We start from the raw sequence: 8911 nt of genomic DNA on the forward strand, positions 1-8911 counted from the left end.
CTCACTCTGTAGACCAGAACTGGCCTCGAACTCAGAAATCCACCTGCCTCTGCCTCCCAAGTGCTGGAATTAAAGGCGTGCACCACCACGCCCGGCTCCAAGCCCACATCTTTAATCCCAGCACTCAGGAGGCAGAGACCATCCCATCTCTGTGAGTTGAGGCAAGCTAACCAGGACTCATGCTAACATCTGTATCAAAAAACAAAACAAAACATTTGTCTTTATTTATTTATTAAAAAATATACTGAAGGTGGGAGGAGACATGGCTCAGTGGTTAAGAGCACTGGCTGCTCTTCCAGGTGTCCTGAGTTCAGTTCTCAGCAACCACATGTAGATAGCTCACAACTATCTACAATGGGTTCTGATGCCCTCTTCCATCATGCAGGCATACATGCAAATTGAGCACTCTTATACGTAAATTGTAATGTACTTACTCGTATATAAATACATATACACGGATTGGGGGGGAATACATATACACATAAACAAATATACATATAGCTACACTGAAGGAGGCTAAGGATATCAGCCAGTCGGTAGACCACTTGCCTGGCACGCAGGAAGCCCAGCTTAATCCCTAGTCGCATAAAAACAAGATGCGGTGATACACTCCCAGCACTCAGAACAAAGAGGCCCTAGGAAAAATCAGAAGTTCAAGGTCATCATCCTCAGCTATAGAGCAAGTTCAAGGGGATCCTGAGCTATAAGAAACCCTTTTTCAATATATATATTTTCAGCACACACACACACACATATGTGCACACACACCCACACAAATTGAATGTACATTCTGTTCTAGGCTTTTTAACAGTGGTGAGAGATGCAGAGATAAATGAGCTATCTACAATTACAGTTTTAGGTAGTGAAACTGCACACTGCCCTTCATGCAACCTCTTCACCCCTCAGAGTCCGTTTCCACTCACACACCTGGGAAATAACACTTTTGTGACAGTAAGTCATTGCAGTACTGTTTATAGTCACCGCAGTAGCTTGGATTAATAATAGCCATTGGGTAAAATACGATACATCCACAATGGAAAACAACATCACTTAAAACAAAAAGAAAAACTAAAGAAGCTCCTTGTGGTATGGCATGAAATGAGCTCACAGAGACTGTGCACAGTGAGGCAAGAATGGGACAGAGCACAGACGTAATATCTTACAGTGTATACCGGGGAACCACACAACTCAGTGTCTTTAGACACAAGAAACTCATAGCAGAGATTGCTGCAAGGGAAGACGTCTGGACAGCTGGGCTGGGGACAGGGTAGAAAGAGACTTTTCTCATTATTCCTTTTCTTTAACTCTTCTCTAATTTTCAAACTTTCGGTCGAGTGAAAACCAATAAGGGGGTATAGCTCAATGGCATGTTGCTTGCCTAGCATGCAAGAAGTTCTGGGTTTCAGCTCTCACACCACCTGTAATGCCAGCACTGGGCAGGTAGAGGCCGGTGGATCTAAGGTTCAAGGTAATCGAGGCAGCTAAGTAAGTTCAAGGCCAGTCTGGCACGGGAACCCTGACTTATTAAAAACAAACCTAATTAATTAGCTAACTAAATGAGCCAGCAATGGGGACTTATACCTGTTGTCCTAGCACTTGGAAATGAAAGTCAGGAGAATCTTCACAAGTCCAGAGTGAGATCCTGCCTCAAAAAGACATAATTAAGCCGGGCACTCAGGAGGCAAAGGCAGGTGGATTTCTGAGTTCAAGGCCAGCCTGGGCTACAGAGTGAGTTCCAGGACACCCAGGGCTACACACAGAGACCCTGTCTCGAAAAACCAAAAAANAAGCCGAACATAAAACATAATAAGCTTAGATGTCAGACTTTCCTAAATGATCTTGCTTCTTGGACAGGCAGATATAATAGTTTACCATCTTTTAGAAAGGATATTTGTACACTAACTTATTTGACTTGAATACTACATGAGTTATTTTGAACAGATATTTTCAGAAGAGTTAAGAATGTTGTTTTCTGTGGTAAGGGTTTCTATATTGAAGCAGTATTTTAAAATGTATCTTTCAAACTAAATATGATCTGCATGTCAAGTCTGTACATATAAAATAAATATCAATTACACAGTCCATGAACTATTCAGAAATAGACACATGGGTATGTATGGATATATATATATATATGCACAGCTTTTTATATATTTAACATATTTATATATTTATAAATTTATATATTTATTTATATATTTAACATATTTATATATTTAACATATATATATGTATGGATATACATATATATATGCACAGCTTTTTATATATTTAACATATTTTTAACTTAAAAACATTCAGTTTTTAACAAATCTAAGAATGCAATCAGAAACTTATAATGACAGAATCATATAGCTTCTCTGATCTTCTCTCTCAAACTGTGTCCCCCAAAGAGTTACATGAAGTCTTAACCTTGGTAGCTGAGATTAGGATTCATGTGAAAAGTTACTCTAGGTGGAAGGATGTGACATACTAATGTGCAGAGGACACTATCTAATGATCAACATCCTTATTGAAGCCTAACCTAAGATACAAGGAAAGAACATGGTAGAACATGTTGGCTTTAAGACATCTGTGCTCCAAGGAATTCAGAGAATGACTGTGACTTTTCCCAAGCAAGGCAAGACAAGAAAACCACTTCCCCAGTATCAGAAAGGTGTGGTCCTGCTGAGACCTTTCCTTCAATACTTAAAACTTTCACTGGGGACAGAGGTCTCATAATCTAATGGCCTTGTAAAGGGCGTTCCCCTTCTGATCTCTTGGCATTTTAAAGAGCCCCACCCTTCCTCCACACCATGTTCCTTCCTAGTCCTCTTCTTTTTATAATCATGTGGGTATTGTGGTATTTACCTATAGATGTCTCAGAAGTCCATATATATTAAAAGACAAAAGACTTTCTTTAAAATCATACATGATTGTGTTCTTGGGGGGGGGTTAGATATTTTTATCTAGAGACGGGGAGAGAGACAGAGAGAGACAGACAGACAGAGAGAGAGAGAGAGAGAGAGAGAGAGAGAGAGAGAGAGAGAGAGAGAGAGTACGTTGCCAAGCCCATGCACTGGTATAGACATATATACCCCAGAGAACTAGTTGCAAGAGTTCAAGGCCAGCCTCACTGAGCTACTTACTGAGTTCAGCCTGGGCTATGTGAAATGTCTTAAAAGTTCATAGGCTAGCAGTCAAGATAGCAAAATACAAAACTATAACAGTTAAATCACAATGAGAGATGTGACAGACACCTTCAAGCATCTGGAGATGAGGGCAAGGGAGATGCGGTTATACAGGAGACAAGTTCACAGCAGAGAATGATGGGGGCTGTTGAAGTCCGAAAGAACCTCAGTGAGCTGAGTTCTCAGTATGTGCTGCTCAGTAGGACTGCAGCAGGGAGAAAAGAGTTGGAAGACAGGAGAGGTAGAACTTGGGAGGCTCCAGATACTGGGTATTGTTTGTGCCCGGGAATTGGAATTTCATTCCTAGGATTTTTGGGGTCATGCTCCGGAATGTGTGGAGAGTGAGCTGAGTAGATAATTAAGAAGCAGTTGCAGTGATTCGGGAGAATTAATGGGACTCAAACTAGGGCAGTAGCAGAGGGGATACAAGGAGGGAGGTGTGGGAGAGGAGAGGCTCAGAGTCTGGATGGATCTCAGGTGCTGTGGCACAGAGAGGAAGTGATGGGACACAGTCCCCAGCACAAGAAGGAAGAGGAGAGACACAGAGTTCACTTGGAGCCTAGTGGACTTGAGGAGACCATGAGAAGCCCAAGATGACTTGTCAAGTCACGACTAGACACTGGAGTCTGGGCCACAACATAGATTTGGGAGCCTTTGGGTGGTGACAAATGACAGAGTAAGGTATTCCTTACTCTAAGCTAAGCTGAGTGCTGAAAACAGAACCCAGGAAATGTTCCCTGTAGCCACCATGCAGAAGACTAGAAGAGCAAAGGGGTCAGTGGCAGACAGAGGAATCAGAGACCAGGACACTCGGACACCACGGAGTCTTGGAAGTCGGCGAAGCTGTCTTCAGCATCGGACTTGGACCACTCATTGTTTGCAGAGCACATCCCACCTCAGAGCCCAGTTTACCCTCACAAAGGCTCAGATAACAGCAAACCTGCTAATTAACCCAAGAACTGAACCTTGAACCGGAGTGTTCTGACCAAAGGCAGGCTACTCTCTGTCCTCTGTCCGACCTTCTTGACTGAATAAATTCTCCCTGCATCCTGTGACCTGCAGGGGCAGTGGGCTCCATCACCCTTTTCAAGCAGGGATACTTAAGTGGAAACCCCGCCTCTGCATGTCTGCTCACACAACCTTTCAGTTGTGGATGTTTTTTACAGTTTTTCTGTTCTAAATTCTCCTCGCCCAAGCCCTAGCTGAAGTCTCTCTCCAGTGGCCCTGAAGGCTGCTGCTCTCTCTGACATTTCCCTTTTCTAAATCCCTGAGGCCACTACAGTTCCGGATGACCCCTTAATGAGTCACACTCTTGTGTAACCCCCTCCCTTGAAGGTAAGTAGAACCCGTGACTTGCTTCTGGGCAATAAAATGTGCCAAAGTTGACAGCTGTGTCACACCCATGATTGTGCTGTGTCGAGTAAGGAAGGCTGCATCTTAGCAAGACTGGTCCTGCTGGCTTTGGGGAAGGTTCAGAACTGTCTAGAAGCCAATGTACATACCAGAAACCACAAGGAACTTCAGGACCTGAGTGGCTCTTGGGGATAGGAAGACAATAGGTCCCTCCAACTTTTATCCTCATGAAATTCTGTCAACGACCACATGACAGGTGGAAGAGGACCCAAGCGCCACAAAGAAACAGTCTAGCAGTACTTGACTGTAGCCATGTGAAATCTGAACAGAGGCCCCAAACAAGCTGGGCCTAGATGGACTCTTGACACCAAGCCCTCCAATAGGAGGAACAGCTGTTTGAAGCTGCTGGGTCTGTAGCAACAAAAGCAACAAAAGGAAAATCAATGTAACTCCTTACTGCGTTTATGGTCTGCACAACTCAGTTTAGAACATGACAGAGAGTATTTAGCTGGGCTTTACCTTCCCAAGCTGAATGCAAGCTTCCAGAAAATGGCAAACTGGTCACATATGGCTAAGAGCACTGGTTCTTGCAGAGGACCTGAGTGTGAGTTCCAGCATCCACATAAATGCCTCACAACTATCCATAACTTCAGTTCCACAGTATCACATACCCTCTTCTGAGTTGCAAGGGCACCAGACATGCAAGTGGTACACAGACAGACAGACAGACAGACCTGTAGGCAAAACACTCATACACAAAGGAAAGCAAGCAAGTTCTCCAGCAGTCACCTTCCTAGTGTTCTCTCCTGTCTCACATGATAATACACTAAACCAACCATTCACAACAACAACAAACACAACCACCTTGGCTAGTTTAAACGAGTCAAGACTGTCTCTTGGAGCTAAGAGTAGGGCTGTCCCTGAATGTATAGCTTCCAATGAATACCAGACTCAAATTGGAGTTCTGCAAACACAAAAGGTGGGAGCGAGAGGAGATAGAAGGATGGGCTTTGAGAAGCTTCCACATGATGCACTTAGTCTCCATGGAAACATGAAAGAAAGAGGAGTGGAGAGATGGCTCAGCGGGTAAGAGCACTGACTGCTCTGCCAGAGGTCCCGAGTTCAATTCCCAGCAACCACATGGTGGCTCACAACCATCTGTAATGGGGAGCTGATGTCCTCTTCTGGTGTGTCTGAAGACAGCAACAATGTACTCACATACATAAAAATAAATAAATATTTAAAAAAAAAGGAGAGAGAGAGAAGAACAAAGGAAGGAAGGAAGGAAGGAAGGAAGGAAAGAAAGAAAGAAGGGAGGCAGGAAGGAAGAGATAGGTGCAGCATAGGCTCAGGCTGTAAACCCCGTTTCTGGCTTAGGATCAGGGCCTGGAGAAGGGGCTGGAGGCACCATGTCAGGCCTGGAAGGTGGCAAAAAGAAGCCCCTGAAACAGCCCAAGAAGCAGGCCAAGGAGATGGATGAGGACGATAAGGCTTTCAAGCAGAAACAAAAGGAGGAACAGAAGAAACTCGAGGAGCTAAAAGCCAAGGTCTTGGGGAAGGGCCCCCTGGCCACAGGTGGAATTAAGAAATCTGGCAAAAAGTAAGCTGTTCCTCACATCTGGGGTGATGGTGACCCTCCTCTTCCATTCCTATTTAAACATCTGGATTCCCTGTTATAACATCTTTGCCACTACAGCTAGAATTAAGTGTTATCCTGCAACCTGTCAAACATCTGGATTCCCTGATATAACATCTTTGCCACCTAATAACTAGAATTAAGTGTTATCCTGGAGCCTGTTGTACATTGTAATAAAGTTTTGTTTAAAAAAAATGAATAAAATGACTAATGCAATGGCTCGTTTTCTCTGGTGTTCAGCAATTCCTACCTCAGCTGTGAATTTAAAGTGAACCCAGTCTGGAATCCCACTAGAGCCTATTGTTCCATCTTCATTGTACTCTGAATTCTGTACTACTTTGAATTAAACCAACTCATTTAAAAGCAAAGAAGAAGGAGGAGGAGGAGGAGGAGGAGGAGGAGGAGGAGGAGGAAGAGGAGGAGAAGGAGAAGGAGAAGAAAGCAAACATGCCGGGCAGTGGTGGCGTATGCCTTTAATCCCAGCACTTGGGAGGCAGAGGCAGGCGGATTTCTGAGTTCGAAGCCAGCATGGTCTAGAGTGTGAGTTCCAGGACAGCCAGGAAAGAAAAGAAAGAATTTGCAGGGCACTCTTATTTAATTTTATTTACTTATTTATTGGTTTCTTTCTTTCCTTCCTTCCTTCCTTCCTTCCTTCCTTCCTTCCTTCCTTCCTTCCTTCCTTCCTTCCTTCCTTCCTTCCTTCCTTCTTTCTTTCTTTCTTTCTTTCTTTCTTTCTTTCTTTCTTTCTTTCTTTCTTTCTTTCTTCATATTTTCTATGTGTAGTCCTGGCTGTCCTGGAACTTGCTCTATAGACCAGGGTGACCTTAAACCCAGAGATCTGCCTGCCTCTGCCTCCTGAGTGCTGGGATTAAAGGCATCCAGGAAGTGGAAATGTCTGGTTTCTTTGGAGAATCAGTTGTGTCATGTGATGTTTTTCTGGAAACTGTATTATGAGAGGATGTTTGGCTGAGGCAGACACGTGGGAGGATGTTTTGCTGAGAATAGACACGTGGTCTGGGAAAGGTCATGTGATGCTTTGAGACGCTTGAGAGGGCATGTGATGTATGGAAAGGTTATAAATATAACAGGCAGTGGGTGAGGCCATGGTCTTGACTTGTTGGGCCTTGCCGACTGACTGGTCTTCACTGATGACGCTGTGGCATTGGTTTGCTTTGCCTTCTTCATTGACCATCAGTTGTCATGACTTCAGAGAGAGAAATGCACCAGAGACCTGCTGGTGGTGTTCTGGAGGCTTCTAGCTGCTCCTGTGAGCTCAGGCTGATGGGCAGGGAGAGCTTTGTACTTTATTCTGGATCGAACTGGTGCTGCTGATTCACGAATGGAGTTTGCGCGTGGATTGAGCCACCACTGCTGATTTGTGTGACCTGAACTGCTGATATCCTGACAGCAAGGACTGGAATCACCACGAAGAACTATCTAAACAGGTCAACATCCCCCTTTGCTCTATCAGCCTTTCCTTTCCACTGCCTCTGGTGGGTGGTGGGCTAGAAGGGAGGTTGAAGCACTTAAGAACCCTTATTAAAGTAGGTTTTGAAAAATCTAAGCCTGCACATGTACCACCACTGCCCAGCTGCAGGGCACTCTTATAAAAAAATAGTTTAATTTTTTAAAAAAACAAAATGCGGGGCTGGCGAGATGGATCAGCGGGTAAGAACACTGACTGCTTTTCCAAAGGTCCTGCGTTCAAATCCCAGCAACCACATGGTGGCTCACAACCACCCGCAATTAGATTTGATGCCCTCTTCTGGTGCATCTGAAGACCAACCGCTACAGTGTATTTATATGATTATAAATAAATCTTTGGACCGAAGCAACCAGGAACTGAGCAAGCAGAGTTCACTGGAGTGAGCAGAAGTCCTAAAAACCTCAATTCCCAACAACCACATGAAGGCCCACAACCATCTGTACAGCTATCGTGTACTCTCATACATAAAATAAAATAATAAATAAGTAAATCTTTTAAAAATGAAATGCATTCTATAACAGGGTAAACCTTGAAGATGATGCTGAATGAAATTAGCCAGTTATGAAAGACAATACAAATTATAGTATACAAATCCCAGTTATAGTATTATGTGATTATTTTAGTATATGGTATGGACAGAAGTGGAATGGCAGTCACAAGCCTTGAGGGAGAGGAGCAAGAAGGAATTTTAAGAGGTACAGAATTTGTACGCGGAAAGGTGAAAGAACTCCGGAGATGGGTGGGGTGGGGTGGTTGCACAGCACTGTGAAAGCAATGCTACAACCACACACTTAAAAATGGCTAAAAGGAAAATCCGTTATATATAACTTACCATAATGAGAGACTTTATCAGGAGGCAGAGGCAGGCGGACCTCTGTGAGTTTGTGCCAGCCTCATGTGCCAACATGATTCAGGATAACCTGGACTGCATAGAGAAAGCTGTGAAGATACTCAAGATCCAAAGCAAAGGAATTATGCTAAGCTCGGAACCTGTTAGTTCATGGTTGTCTCTAACAGCCCTCTCTGCTGAGCCTCACGGGCCTTTACCCGTGAATGATAAGCACTTCCCAGCATCTGTCATGGATTTCTCCCAGCCTTCTATCTTTGTTCTATCCCCCCAACCCTCTTTCCTCAGATCCTTGGTCAGGTTTATTTATTTATTTATTTTTAAATGTATTTACTGGCATAGTTTCTCTGTGTAGACTGGCTGGCCTGGAACTCACTGTGCAGACCAGGTTGATCTCAAACTCATGTCGGACCTCCTGC

General features: G+C 43.9%; 1 pseudogene across 1 annotated transcript; it reads left to right on the plus strand.

The window, feature by feature from the left end:
- Window positions 1-5909: 5909 nt before the first annotated feature.
- LOC110321074 lies at window positions 5910-6203 on the plus strand (annotated as a pseudogene). The gene has a single exon (XR_002380496.1). The product of XR_002380496.1 is annotated as a translation machinery-associated protein 7 pseudogene (transcript).
- The last annotated feature ends 2708 nt before the right edge of the window (window positions 6204-8911 follow it).

Source organism: Mus pahari, chromosome 4 (genome assembly GCF_900095145.1).
Source record: "Mus pahari chromosome 4, PAHARI_EIJ_v1.1, whole genome shotgun sequence".
Classification (NCBI taxonomy): domain Eukaryota; kingdom Metazoa; phylum Chordata; class Mammalia; order Rodentia; family Muridae; genus Mus; species Mus pahari.